We start from the raw sequence: 16,173 nt of genomic DNA on the forward strand, positions 1-16,173 counted from the left end.
GGGCTGTGCATAATCATGAAAAGTGCCCCTGCTATAATGTTGTGTGCAATTTAGAGATTCAAAAACTGGAAAGTTACACAAGCTGTAGGATTTTAGGTGCATGTGTTGTATATGTATGATATTGGAAAGCAGGAAACAAAACGTGTACATTTGACTCCAAAAAACCTGAATCAATGTTCACTTGTAACAAAGGAAATACTTTTAAATATAAACCTTATATTTATAACTATTTCCTAAACTCAGCAAACCTGTCATGTGTTTGATCTTTTCATGGTTTAAGTTGCCAATAATTATGTGAGATAGCAATTTGGACCAAAAAATCGCTTTAGGGAATTATGAAGTTTATTTTAACATGAACATAAATTTAATAAGGGACTGTTAACAGGGAAAGTAAGACTTGAAATTACTGTGTGGATCTTTATTCATCAGGTCACAGTAAGCAGCTTTGTTTACTGCAGAGCATACAGTACAATAGCTAATGTTACATGTACCCCCAATGCCCTCTGTTGGGAAGATCATTTCAGAGCTTTTCTAGTACAGGCGGTCCCCGGGTTACATGGATCTGACTTACATCGGATCCCTACTTACAAACGAGGTGAGGCAACCCCGCACTAGCTGCTTCCCCCCAGCAGACCAGGGAGACGCGAAGCTAGCGCCCTCCTCCCCAGCAGATGAGGGAGACACAGAGCGGCTTTTCTCAGCAGACACCTTAGCTTGAGAATAAAGGACTGAGGGAAGTGAGGTGTGGGAGAATAAAACTGACCTCTGGAGAAATGTTTGGCTAGAGTTTCCCCTACAATATGTACCAGTTCCAACTTACATACAAATTCAACTTAAGAACAAACCTACAGTCCCTATCTTGTACGTAACCCGGGGACTGCCTGTATATATTTGAGGGAGTTTGTGCGTCTGTCTGCCTGCCTGCCTGTCCATCCATCTGTGAGTCTGTTCAAGGACTCCTCCTAAATGTAGTATACCGTTTCCTTTTCTCATCACTTAAAAGGTCAGGGTTTGGTTGTGCCACAACAATGGGATATGCATGGAATGCGAGTGTTTCTCATTAAACAGAAAGGGGACTGTGATAGTTCAGAAAGATCATGGGGCAGGAGCGGGGCAGTAAACAAGTGCACCCCTGCCAACTGTGGAGAGCCATGGATCAGCTGCTGAACGGACAGCAGCTCACCTCCCTGGCTGGCCTAGGAGAGAGGTCCCTGCCACACCGCCAGCCCGAGAGAGCCACAGAGCAGCCCGTGGCCCTTGCTGTCCCAGCCAAGTCCAGGGCAGCAGCTGCTGGCCGGGCTGTGCAGTCCCTGTCACCCTGGGCCAGCCCCAGGTAGCAGCCAGTGGCCAGGCATCATGGACCCAGCTATCCAGGCCTAGCCCCAGGGAAAAACCACTGACCTCCCCCACACGTTGCCCTGAGCCCCATCCTTAGCACCCAGCCCTGACTCCCGCACCTCCTGTTGCTTCCCCAGCTCCCTGCCCTGAGCTCCTCCCCACCCCTCAACCCTGATTCCTACCCCCCCCCCCCCACAACGACAGCCCCTTGTCCTAAAGGACGCGAGCAATGGCAGATAAATCTTGTAGTAACAAATACAGCTTTAGTTCCATCTAGGTAGAGTTGATGGAGCGTTTCTTTTGCCTCACCAGGTTGACTAGACTTTGGACACAGAAATTGTAAAATGTAACCTCCTTGTTTTGTATTTGTCATTAGCTAATGACCTTGGTGTTTATGTGTGTATACACAGTCACAGAACACTCTAAGCTCTCATTTTCAAATAAGACTTTTGAATATAATGCATTGGTCCTTTCGGAACTATTGGTACTGTTTTAAAGAAAAGGCATTAATTAGCATCTATAAAATTGAAATCCATGTCAAAAGCTCCCTGCAATAGAAATAAATAAAAAAAAGCAATAAAATGATTCACTTCCCCAGCTATCAACTGTAAATGCACAGAAACAGCTACCATAGGTAACCTATAAACAGTTTCTCAGCCTGACAAAGTATAGCAGAGGCAGTACAGGGTTACAGAGGTGGGATACTAGAAATGGATTTTAATGTAGACACTGCTGGATTCTTCTGTTGAGATTTCTATACTACAGGCTTCTTTTGGAAGAAGCTTCTTCCGAAAGAGAGTGTCCACACTGGCTAAGCGGATTGAAAAAGTGATCTGCTTTTTTGAAAGAGAGCATCCAGACTGATTGGCCACTATCTTGCATAAAAAGCCACTTGGAACCACTTCAGGCAGGGCTTTAGGTTACCAGTTGCTTCTGAGTGCTGGTGTCAGAGCCTAGCTGAAATACGTGCTTAAAGGGACCCTCTGGACAGCTGTTTCTCTGCTTCTGCTGAGTACTTGCCTATCTCTTCGAGGGACAGCAAAGCTCTCACAGTGTGTGCTGTGGTTGTCCAGCTTTTTTGGATGCCACAGCTTTTTCCTTTGAGCCATGGAGCTGGAGCAGCCCCTGGGCATGCGATGGCCCCACATGGCCATGCTGCAGTTTCTGCAGCACTTTGTGCTGGCTGCCTTCCTGCTCCTGACCGAGCTCGACCCCAAGTGCATTCTGGAGACCCTCTCCTTGAGTACAGGGGGCAGAAGGCTGGTAGGCAGGAGAGCGACAGCAGCTGGGTGTGCCATTACATCGCGCATGATGGCATTCATACTATCACATCGCTGCATGAGCTGGCCCCATGCCCGGTTCTGGCACTCTGCATCCTCTCCGAACTTCTGTGCCAGGGTCTGCACGCAGGACGCTGACATGCTGCTGCATTAGGTCTTCCTGGACGCTGGCATGCTCTTGGGTCTAGGGCTCTGGCAGATGGTTCGGGTAGGGTGGCTCACCCCTCAGTCCCGACTGTGGAGAACACAAAGAGGGAGAGGCAGTCAGTCATCCATGCAGACACTATCCCTGAGGCCATGCCCTCCTCTGTGAGCAGCCACCAATAGGCCTTGGGCCAAAGAAGGGGGATGTCCTGGGAGTAAGGCCATGTCTGGGCTGCACAGCAGGCCCTGCCTCACAGAGGCCCTCTGGGTGCTCACCTGAAGATCCCTCCCCAGCATCAGACGAGGCCTGGGAGATATACACGCTCACATGAACTGGCTCTAACGAGAGCGTGATGATGGCCGCATTGTCCGCCTCCTCCTCCTCCTGCTTCTGGTGCTGGTCCTCCTCCTTCTGCTCTGCTGTGACCTCCAACTGGGCAATGACATGCGTCTTGAGACCGGAGTCCACGACGACGGGTGGGAAAATGGCTTCCTTTCCCCCCCAAGAGTTGGTGCAGCTCCTGGTAATAGGGGCAGCTGTGGCGTCCTGCCCCGGACTGCAAGCTGCGCTCTCTGGCCCTCATGTATCCCTGGTGGAACTCCTTTACCTTACTCCAGACCTGTTCCAAGGTCCAGGATGGGTGTCCACGCTCCGCCAGGGACTCGGCCATGCACTCAACAATATTGGTGTTACGTTGCTTGGAGCAGAGATCCTGCAATATCTCCTCTTCACCCCACAGCTCGAGGGGCAGGATCTCCACTCTGGACCAGGAAGGTGCCTACCTCTTGGTCCCCCATGTGGGTCCTAGAACCTCCGGGGCTGCTCCCTATGAGGACCACGCAGGTTTCGGGGTCTTGAGGCTGGGTCATGGGTGGCAATGCCTGTGGCAGGGAGAGCCGCATGGTCAGGGTGCTGCTCTCAGGCCAGCTTCCTGCTACAAGGCTTGTCCAGGGTGCCTGAAGCTTTAAGAGGGGCCAGAAGATAGGAACTATAGTGTTGTGATTATGTTGGATGGAGTGTCTACCAGGGCATCTGTGTTGTTTCCTGGAGGCCTCTTCTTTTGAAAGAAACCCCTCTTCCCCGTCCTCACACGCCTTTTTCCAAAAGAGCTCTTTCGGAAAAAGCCTTTTTCCTCATACAAAGAGGATTACCAATGCTGGAAAACCCCCTCTGTTCTTTAGATTTTCTTTCAAAAGAACATGATTGCACTGTGAACGTAATTGAAGTTTTTTTAGAAAAACGGCCATTTTCCCAAAAAAACTCTGCAGTGTAGACATACTCTAATAGAAGGAGGGAATATTTACAGGTTTAGTTTACATAGTGATCAATGCTTGGATTTGTAATGTAAATAAATAATTAGTGGCATCTTACCTTTAAGCCACTGGTACATAGAATATCAGTGACCTTCTAGACTAGAAGTTGTTTACAGATGTCTCTATACTTTTGTGTGTTGTGTAATAGGAGTGGGGGACTTATTAAAGTATTCAATAGTGTTTAGGCTTGTCACTTAGAAATTGATCAATAATATTTGAATTCACTGTTGCCATTGGATTACATGTGTCTTGCCACAGGATACGTCACAGACACTAATTGTAAGCCGTTTGTTCTGGAACCCTGGGAGGAAAAAAAGGCAAGCAATAGGCTAAATTAATAATATCAGCGGTATTTTCTGAAGTGCACTGGGATGAGGACAAGAGCTCTAATGGTGATGACAGCAACTGATGGCCCTAAATATGGAATATGAAGGCTTTTTTCTTAATACTGAATTTGCAAAGAAACAGAGACAAAACAGGATCTGCATTAGTTGCCAAAAGTATCCAGTGTAAAACTTGCCAAAATTGCCAAAAGTATCCAAAAGTAAAACTTGAGGGATGAGGTATCGAATTGCCCTTTTACATTTTAAATTTCATATACTCAAACAGAACTTTTAAAAATCAATAGATTTCATTTCTGGTGCAGAGAGATCTTATGTAGCATAACTTTCCACCATGAAAAATAATTGTAGGAGAAAGATAAGATAGGAGTAAATCTTATAAATATCTCTTTGCGATTTTGAATTTCTGCCTTTATGCTTTTCCTTATTTTTAGTAAAGGTTTCCAGGATGCCTTTAGTCAATGTGTCAGGAACTTCTGTGTTAAACTTGTTCTCCACTGTCTCTCGCTATGATAATGATATCTGCTGGGGGAAAACCCCATGAAAGTACAGTGGATCTGTGGTCCAAATCAGACACATGGGCTGCGTCTAGACTGGCTGCGAGTATTTGTGCAAGAACACTGACTTTGTAATGTACAAAATCAGTGGTTCTTGCGCAAATATTCTGACGCTCCCGCTCAGGGATAAGCCCTCTTGCGGAAGTATTCTTGCGCAAGAGGGCCAGTGTAGACAGCAACGTTAATTTCTTGCGCAAGAAAGCCCGATGGCTAAAATGGCCATCGGAGCTTTCTTGTGCAAGAGAGCGTCTACACTGGCAAGGATGCTTTTGCACAAAAGCAAATCTTTGGTGCAAAGGCACATGCCAGTATAGACGCTCTCTTGTGCAAATACTTTTAACGGAAAAACTTTTCCGTTAAAAGTATTTCCGCAAAATCATGCAAGTCTTGACGCAGCCATGCATTCCAGAAAAAAGTTCATCTTTCTTTGCAAAGGAAAGGCAGTTCGAATTCCACTAAGCATCTTGAATTAGCAAGCCTGATTGCATAGGAAGTTCAGGGATGTTTTGCAGTTGGGCCTAATCATTGTAGCATTCCCACAAACAGATTAAATTATTTGCCTGCAGAACATAACAATCAAAAACCTACAAGCATTGATCAATAGAACTGAATTATACTCTCAGGGCTTTCCTGAAGTCATATGTTGTCCTCTGCAAAACAAAAACAAAAACAAAACAAAAAAAAACCCAGATGGTTAATTGCCAGTCTGAGTCTACCCTTTTAGCATGTTCTCTGTCGACTGCCCTAAATTCTGGGGCAATGCCAGTGCTACTCCATTGCAGGCTCAAAATAGGAATATTTTGCCCCTTCTAAACTATAGACTAATAATTAATAGAGTGTATGCTGAACTTCTTGGGGCCCTAAGCAATTTTCATCTTATGTCTAGCACTGGCTCTGGCTAAAGGGGATAAAGTCTTGGGATGAGTATGTCTAACCCTGCTAATGATGGCTATATTGGGACAATTAAGGGTTGTGAGTTCAGAATCAGTTGTTAATACTCATTTCCTTTGTTTTTAGACACGTTCTCTCCAATTGCTTGCTGAAGACCTAGCATATTATCCACTTATTGTCATTAAACTACAGTGGTTGAAAGATCAGGACTCGGCAGGGTGGCTGACAGACTTATGGGGCCCTTGTGCAATGTGTGTGTGGCGGATCTGTGCTCCTGGAAGGGGTGGGTCTCTGGTAGAAAGGAAAGGCAGGGACTAGCCTTCCCCCACCAGTCCTCCAGCACCTCCCATAGTGCAGGGCCCAGTGCTCCTGCAGTGATTTAAAGGGCTCTGAGCTCTGGCTGGCACAATAGCAGCAGTGGCTGGGAGCATTGAGCCCTTTTGAATCTCCAGACCCCAGGGTAACTGTCCGCCCCTCCCCCCAGCCCTGTCGGCAAATTTGGAGCCAGATAAATTGAAGAAAACAAGGGAAATTAATTCTTGGCTACTAAAGGTCTATGATTCGCTATTGCTTATATCAGGGCTGGTGATGTGGGTCAACAAAACAATCTCTCCCTCAGAAACCTATGAGGAAAAATGGGAAAGGAACATGTATTAACTACCCAGTGATTTCCACTGTCCTGAAATGCTCCTATGTAGCTGGCAGTGCATTTAATTAGTGTGAAAGTGGCTCTGTCCCTTACACAGGGGGAGAGCTTTTTGTTAAACACCTGCAAAGCCACTACTCTGTTCTGCTTTACATTGCTCCTTAAAGCTCCCTTCTGTCATTATGATTCTATTACTCAAGGCAGTGGTAAGCTCGCTAGTGTTCTGTGACAGCTGCTCAGTCTGTGAATCATAATAATCTTATTGTTACTAGGGCTGTAAAATCCCATTTAATTGGTTAACCAGTTAGCCATTAAGTTTAACAGGTTAACCCATTATAGGGGGGGTTGCTCCGAGCCAGCTGGGCTGGAGCAGTCTCCCCATCCACCACGAACCAGTTTAGAGCCTTGGACAAAGGCTGTTCTGGCCAGGCTGGAGCATCCCTGCCCAGAGTAGACAGGGTGCTGGTTAACCGTACTTGGTAAGTCTCACTCTTTAAGGGTGAGGCTTACCAGCTAACCATTAACATCTCTAATTGTTACCTTGTATTCTTCTGTTTCTTGTGTCTACCCATTGTCTCTGGTCAGATACTGAGACAGAACTGTTTTGTCTAGAATAGTCTGTTTTGTGTGTATAGTTCCCAGCTCAAAAATCTCTCATCCTATGGAATACATTTAATAATGAAGTGATGAACGGTGTTTTAGGCATGGGCCCAATTCAGATACTGCACTGCAGCCTTTTTGCTTCTGCTACGTTGAGCCAGTGGGGCCAAAGAACATGCATATAGCCCCTGTAGGCAATACCCTGAAGTAGCAGGAATGACAACCAAGTGCAGACCCACCAATTCCATGTGCTTTCACAGAAAGTCCCTGCCTTGGTGCAGAAGAGCTTGAAGCAGAGATGGAGGAGATTTGGGCCAGGGTGTTATTTTGCCATGGAAATGTCACGCCTCTGCCTCAGGAATTAAAGCAAACCTCAGAGCAGCTCTAGTTTGTGCCAGAAGCCAAAATGAGTCCAGGGTGCTCATTACTGGGAGAGACAAATGTTGCTTCTGTCCCTGCTCCAGTTCAGGGACAAGTCTGGTCCCTGACTGGCAACTCTATAGGTAAAATTTTGTACTCAACTTTCTATTAAAACATTTAGCATGCCTAGTCCCCATTGTACTTCCTATTGCTTTGGTTAAGCATGTTTCTCTCCTCTTTATCCCTCTGCCTCTAAGCACATATCCCATTTAGTATGACAGACAGACTGCTGAATCCTCCTCCAGCCAGTTGTTGTCACAGTTGGCTGCTTTGATAATTACAAAAGCCTGTCCTAAAGTGGGGCTGCAGCTAAGTAGCCCAAACAGATTTCACTCCAGCCAAGGCACTAAGAAGACTAACAAGTTGCCCTGCAACTGAGGGCATCAATGATTCTGCAGCTTTCTCCCAGAGCTGTAAAATGCTGGAGGCCATCTTGCCTGGAACAAAGTTGAAAAACAAATCTGAGGAATTAGCAGGCAAATATAATTCTCCCAAACCACCACTGACAGGAGCCCGCACATCATCTATCCCTCAGCAATGCTGTACCTTTGCTACACTGTGTCTTAAATCCCTCCCACATCCTCTTCTGCTTGACCCTTCATTTGCATTCATCTCTTACATTCTAATCGGCTTTGTAAAGGCTGCTTTCTCATCTGTATCTCTTTGTTCCTTAATTTGATAGCTGAAGCACTGCAGGTGTTTTTCTCCCTTGTCTTTTAAAAATAAAATATCCCCTTAGAAAAGAAAAATGTCTCTCCATTGGGTTTGCCCTTTTCAGTTTGGAAGACATTTCTCTCCCCACCATCCCTATATTTCTACCGCAGTTTAATATAAAATGTGTCTTTTTTACTTCCTCTGGGCTTTCATTTTGATTTGGAAGGAGGATCTAGCTGAAGATGTGATGCAGATGGACAATTAGCCACTATAAATAGCTTTTTAAAGGGCTGGGAGATCCATAGACCCCATGAATATTAGATTTGTAGCTGACTTGAGGTTCAACTTCAACAATTTTGTTAATAAGCTGTGTCCCCCTAAATCATTTACTGGGGCAGATTTTTTTTAACAGAATCTCCTACAACATATATACAGTCTGTTTAACCAGGGCAGGGGATTTCTCTATAAAGGTGGGGCCCAGGGCTAATCAGCTCTGATTATTAAGGAGTCAGACCTGAACAGGGATCATCTAGTTCCCTTATAAACCACAGCAGGAAGCCATAGTGGGAATATTCTCAGGAAGAATAGAGTAGGGGATAGAGGCTGCTAGGACTGAATAGGTTTCAGCATAGTGCTTGTGGAGTAAGACAACAGGAAGGAAAGGGCAGGGAGGAGTAAGAGGATAAATGGAAGGACTTGAGAACTTTATTTGGAATGTTTTGTTAATTTAATAAACTAGAGTCCAAGGAGAGCTGTGAATGGACAAATGAGTTATTGAAGAAGCCTCCGGCAGGAGGATACTGAAGTGGGGGTACTTGTAGACAGAGCTATCCTTACCCATACACAGAATATACAGTTGCATAGGGCATGCAGAAATTTGGGGCACTACTGGATCTTAATGTGCACCCACCTCTTCCTATCCCTGTTCTGTGGCTTTTCTTCCTCTGGAGAGGATTGAGTTAACATAAAAGTGAAACAGCCTGCCAAAGCTATTAGCAGAACTTGTGAAAGAGCCATTCAAGTGGTAATTAAGCCATTTAAAAGGCATTAGCCAACCCTTGTCAGTTTCTGAATTTGCTGTGTTAGGAGTCTATGGGGCCTTCATTTAAAATTGGTCTTAAAAATATTTCATTAGTGTATTGCTGAAGATTATAAAATCACATTTCTAAACAATTGTTATCCCCCCATAGCTGCCATCAACCATAGGGGCATCAGTTTAATGGTACTGCATAGGGCCCCCTAAATCTTAAGGATGGCCCTGCTTGTAGAGCTATTCTGAGGTCATGAGAGGGCACATGAGGAGACGGCCACCCCTTGACACTCTTAACAGCAATCTTTAGACTTGATGAGCAACTGTATTTACAAAGTTTACAGACTGTGTGGGCTGAGAATGAGAATCTGCTGCTCTCTGACATAGGTCTGTGTTTGTGACTTATTTGAACTAAATGCAGGGGTGAAAGTAACTTACATTTCTTGCAGGCACTGTTTTATCACAACACCCCCCCCCCCTTGGGGGGCAGGTGGTTGAAATAGGAAATTACCTGTAAGAATGTTATTAGTGGGATGGAGTGCAGGGAGTTCAGGGCAAGGGTTGTGGATATGGCAGGGTGGTTGTCAAGTGAGGGGTGTGGAGGGTACAGAAGTTAGGGCAGGGGGTTGTGAGGTGTGGAGGGGCTTTGGGCTGAGAGTGTGGCTACTACACTTGCCTGACTGCTGAATACCCAGGGCTAGCTGGGACCATGCTTCCTGAGCACTGGGGCTGTACCCTAGCAGCCCAGGGTGCTGGCAGCATCCAGAGCCCTGTACTCAACCAGCCAGTCTTTTACCAGTGCACTGTATGGGGACACATCAGTGTAATTTCACTTTAGACTCAATGTCAAAAATTAAGGGACATCAATCACTTAATCACGTGACATTAAATATTAGAGGGTGTTCATTACCTACTAAACTATTAGTCCTTGGAACCACTCTGCTCATTCCCTTTGGCTCAGCATGTTTCATGGGAATCAGAACAGTGCCCAGTCAGTTACTCTAAAGCTCTTTTGCAAGGTGAGTAGGCAGGGCCAAATACTAACTTGCTTGCTCAGATTTTACTCATTCCTTACTCGGAAACTCTTTTTGCTTTATTCCAAGCAAATGCTGAATGAAAATTGAATAAGAACTCTAGGATTCAGCCCATCACTAACAGACTTATGTAGCGAAATTGCAATGAGTTGAGCCAGATCTGCCATTTAAGGTATCTGTGAAAATCTTATCCTTTCCCAGATATGATAATCTTGTTTATATATTTGTATCACCTTTGCATCATGAGTTATATATCTATATCTTGAGTACTTCTGATGAGTCAGCAAGCCATGTAGGGGCATGCTTATGGATAAAGAATTCTAAAGCTTTACCATGTGACTTGAAGCTTGTGTTTGGAACACAAGAGGTGCAAGCCTTCTGGCAAAAGAATATAGAAGGCAGCTGCATCATCTCCATTTTGTCTTCAGTCTTGCTTCTTACCTCTGGAGTAACTTTGCTACAAACTGAAGCTTTGAACAAAGGACTGAATGACCCATCCAAGCTGTGGATGTGTTCCAACAGACTTTTATGCCAGAAGACTCACCAATACTGCTAAGAACCTGATATATGGATGTACTCGATTGATTTACCATTTAACAACTCTTCTCTTGTTCTTTCTGTTTTCTTTATAATAACCCTTTAGTTTTAGACATGAAGGATTGGCTAGCAGCATGTTATTTTAGGTAAGAGCCAGTCTAATACTGATCCAGCAATGTGACTGGCCATTTAAGATTCAGAATAACATTTTGTATAGGGAGCAGAGTTTTTCAAATAACTTCTCACTTTACTGGACCAAGGTGCTTACTGGAAGTCAGAGAACTGGACTGCAATAAAGGGAGTTGTGTAATTTCTTTTTTAGCTTCTTGATAATCATTGTGGGAAATTAAAAGCACAGTTCATGACTCATTATGTAGTTTAACTTCACAGTTAACCACCATTCTTGGGAGTATTTACTCTCCCTTTTGCAGCCTGTCCTGAATTTAGCATTTACACTGAGGTCTGTCTTCCTTTAAACTGCAGGAGCCCATATTTTTCACATTGCCTAATAGGCCTATTTCTTGGGCTTGACAACATAAGAAAACTTTTCTGTCTCTGGCTGAAACTAGCACTGAATTGTTTTGGTGTCTTTTGGATTTGCACCAAAGAATGTGGTGGCAACTGAAAGTGAAGGTAAAGAGGGAAAACTTATTAATAGGGTATGTTCCTCCAAAATCTTTGAAAATCTTCTGAGATCTCATAGGCACTATAACAGTAAAACATGCAAGCTGATGCTAAGGGTATTCAGAGCTATAATCTTGATAACACTTGACTACTGAAGAATTAGTGAAGGATATAATTAAACCAAATTGTTGGTTGCATTCAAAAATTATTGGCTTTATTGTTAACTCTTTAGCATAAGTCACCCAACTAATTAATTCAACAGAGCTATTCAAAATACTGCCTTAAAAGTTATTATTATTAAAGTATTAGTACAAATAGCAAACATTCCAAGCTGTAGTTCTAGTGTAGCTTGCAGTAAAATTAATGGCAAAATGTCATGATCCCATGCAAATAAGGCTGTAAAAATAGAACATAAGTCCCTCTTGTCCAATACGGTGTGAAAAATTCAAATTTTTTATCAGTAGCCAGTTTGACAGCAGAGCTGGGCCTATAAAGTGAAAGCAGTGATGCCACAATGAAAGATTGCATTTTTGACTTCCCAGCCTGAGGCTGCATTTACACTGTGCATAAATGCTCTAATTCATGACTAATGTAGCCCCAGTACTGGTATTAAAACTGGAAACTGTAGTGCAGACAGAGTGTGGACATTTTTATCAACTTGGCATTAAAGCCTGCTCAGATCAGCTGTAAGACATTACAGTGGTAACAAAAACCCAATAGGTGTTTTTGTTTTACACTAGCCTTTAAATTATTGTTACTAGTGATGGCATTGTAATGGTGGGAGCATCCCTCAAAAATTGTGTATTGTGGACAAGGCCTGCACCTTCTCTAAAACAGTCTCACTCACAGTTCCAATAGAAACTACCCTCCCTTGACTGGTACCTTGTCTACAACATAGAATCATAGAACTGGAAGAAACCTCAAGAAGTCATCAGATCTAGTCCCCTGCCCTCATGGCAGGACCAAATACTGTCTAGACCATCCCTGATAGGCATTTATCTAACCTACTCTTAAATATCTCCAGAGATGGAGGTTCTACAACCTCCCTAGGCAGTTTATTCCAATGCTTAACCATCCTGACAGGAAGTTTTTCCTAATGTCCAACCTAAATCTCCCTTGCTGCAATTTAAGCCCATTGCTTCTTGTCCTATCCTCAGAGATAAAGGACAATAATTCATCTCCCTCCTCCTTGTAACAGCCTTTTAGGTACATGAAAACACCTATCATGTCCCCTCTCAGTCTTCTCTTTGGCAGACTAAACAAACCCAGTTCTCTCAATTTTAATAATTTTTGTTGCTCTTTTCTGGATCTTCTCCAATTTCTCCACATATTTCCTGAAATGTGGCATCCAGAATTGGACTCCAGAACTCCAGTTGAGGCCTAATCAGTGCAGAGTAGAGTGGAAGAATTACTTCTTGTGTCTTGCTTACAATACTCCTGTTAATATATCTCAGAATGATGTTTGTTTTGTTTTTGTAACAGTGTCACACTGTTGACTCATATTTAGCTTGTGGTCCAATATCACATGGTCTTCTGTTGCTCTCCAGTCAGCATGCTTTTGACCAGAGAGCACCTTGGTGTATCTAGCTGGCTTGAATGCCAGTCCCTGGTCTCTGCTTTGCTCTTGCCCTGACCCACCCCAAACAACAAGGTGATGCTGTACAGAGGCTTGTCTTGATAACAAAGATGGAATCATTTCAGCCTATTACACTTTGAGAAACTCCTCTTTTCAATTCTGAACATGGTATGATCAATCATTCAAGCTTACTGAATGGCATCTTACTGCATTTTTAATTAAAGTCTGAATGAAGGTATGTGGCCTTTCAAGCATAGTCTCAGGGTGCAAATTGAAGTTTTGTCATTGACTTCAATGAGGCAAGGTGTTCACACGGCATATGCAAATCTTTCATGGAGAGCTTCATATCAACTTTTCATTTCAGTAATACATTTCTTTGCTTTATATGCCATAACAATATGAGTGGTACACTGCTGGTGACTAAAACTGTGAAGATTAAACCAAAAGCTTCAAAGATGCCTGTTAGTAATGGACTTCCTATGGTATAGTGGTAGCAACTGTAGTTCATTTTCTGTATGAATTTAAATTAAAAAAAGGTAAATTATAGTTTAAAACTGTCCAATGGCCAATACTGATCTTGCACAATCTGGTGTCTGTCTTTGACTTTGCTTATTGAAAGAATATGGTAAAAGAAAACAGCTGAAAAAAAGGAAGCATTTTAATTCCTAAACACTTCCTTTAAAAGATATGCTTTGAACTAATGGTAAAAATAGAAGCTTTTCACTGCGTTTTTGTTTTTAAAAAACAGGAAAATTAGTAGGCAAAACCTTTGTATTCATGAAGAATGCTACAGTTCAAAAGGCCTGAGAATCAGGGAAAGACAAGGGGTGAGAAGATATACCCAAATTTAATATACTCAAATGAACATGAGCGAAATAAACCACGCATCACATGTTCCACTACAATTTTAATTTTGTTCACATATAATCCATCTAAGAGGGCTATGTTAATAGTCATGGGTTTCATTTTTACTGAGTTCTTGTTGTGTGCTGGTGTAATGACAGGCAGAATCACCCTAAAAACTGTGTATTATCCATTCCTCCATGTTGGACAGGTGGTTAGATTAAATCAATTACTGCAGTGGTATTATCACACTGATTAGGCTGCTACAGCTTAAAAGCCTCAGACTGTTAGTTCCCTCCCTGTTGGTTAATTACATACTGGGGATTTGATTTCTTATAGGGTGGAATTCTTTCCACCTGCCAAAGGAAATGGGATTTTGGAGACTGAAATTCAAGGCAGAGAGGGCCTGTGGGGAGTGAAATCTGCAATGCAATCTTCCTGACCTGTTCCTGACCACCACTTTAGCTTATGGGCTGGAATATCACTGGAGCTCTTCTGTGCAATGTGTTCTGGTGGTCACTGCATCTACATATTGATGTATCATGTGGTCTCTTTGCCAGCTTTGCCCCAATATTGCATCTCACATTGGCCTAAGGTAGTGGTGACACAGAGCCCAACCTTAAGCACACACATGCTCTGGTAATTCTGATTGCACTACATCCCACCCAGAGCAACATCATCATGTGACAAAAAAAATAGCTATATGTGAGGACTGGTTGTGAAGCAGTGCTAACTCACCCAGCTGCTTCCCCTTCCAATGAATGCTGTGAAACACAAAAATGCCCCTTTGCAAAAAAATCTGAGATTTTTTTAAAATCTGGTTTCATTCCAGATCAGAATGAATTAGAACATTTCAAAATAATCCATGAAAGAAAAATTCAAAACCCTTTTCATTTCAGGCCAATTGAAACATATCTTGTTAACAAAAATAAAAATATTTCATTTTGATCTCTAGAAAATGTGTTTTATAATGGAATGGGTAATGCAAGACCCAATAAAAACACTCAATTTAAAAGTAATTTTAAAATGGCAAATCATAACATTTTGCTCTGAAAATATGGAAACGGAATGTTTTTACATTGTCCAATCTCTTTTTCTGCCTTTCTTCCACAATATTCTAGCAAAATCCACCCACATTTTCAAGGTTGTTTAGATTTTGATGGAACTGCATATTCCAATGGATTATAGTTGTATCAACATTTCTTTGCCCAGCTCTGCTTTTAGTAGTAGTTGTTTCAGAAACAGACAAAACTTTTAGGGCAGGAGGGAGCAACAAAAAGTGATCCAGCCATAGCTTGAGGAAGTGATCCCAAAGCCCACTCTAGTACAGTACATTCCTACATTCTCAGACTAAAGCACTTATTTTACAGATTTACCTGCCATGTAATTTTAGCAATAAAACTTCCCCTGCCTTCTTCAGAATGAGACAGACAGAGGGAGTGGGAGAGAGAGAGAGAGAAAGGCATTTTGTTCTGAGGACATATCCATGGGAAACTCAGGTTATGGTTACACTACAGGGTTTTTCTGGGGTTCCAGAGGTATCCCGGAAAAGCTCTGCTGCATACAGGGAATGTGTCTGCTCTTCCGCTTTTTTTAGCAGAAGATCAGATACGCTCTTTCGGAAGCCCTGTCTTCCTCCTCTCACAAGGAAGAAGGGCTTTTCTGAAAGAGGAGGCTTTTCTGAAATTTCTTCCCCTGCATTAGGACACATTCCCATGGCATGAGTTCCATCTGCACCACTGCAGTAAACATTCTAGCAGCGTACAGGCTCCAGAGTGAGGGAGGGAAGAGGTTGGGATGGCACATGAGAAGCATCTGTATTCTCTAGTCCTTTGGTACCCACCAGGAGTGAGGTATCAGCCTGTGAAAATATTGGCAATATTCACTGTACTTTCCCTGTACACGTATCCAGGGACACCCAATATCTATGCAACAGTCCCCCATCCCCCAGTCAGTGCTCACCATTGCTAGAGCTGCAGCACAGTGCTGTAATGAGCTGCTCCAAAGCTAAAGTGACAATTAGTATTTCTTAATTAATGTCTTTATAGGAACAATATAAGGGAGATTGATGACTTCTCTGGACCCTTCCACTGTGACTGTCAATCTAATGCTGTAGCTGTCTGTTTTAATCAGCAGCATCTGATTTGGCGGCCTTGAGGGATGCCCCTGGTGGACCTCTGGCATGGATTAGACAAGGAAAGAAGCAAAGAAGGGAGAGCTAGCCTTACGGGTGGGTGACCTGAGCTACTGCTCAGGGTGCCATTGTCGAGAGGCTGCAGAAAGGTCTTGCCCATCTAAGATGTGGGAGGAGTGGATAAGGAGGTCTGGGGGTTAGGAACCAGCA

Source organism: Pelodiscus sinensis, chromosome 4 (assembly GCF_049634645.1).
Source record: "Pelodiscus sinensis isolate JC-2024 chromosome 4, ASM4963464v1, whole genome shotgun sequence".
NCBI lineage: Eukaryota > Metazoa > Chordata > Testudines > Trionychidae > Pelodiscus > Pelodiscus sinensis.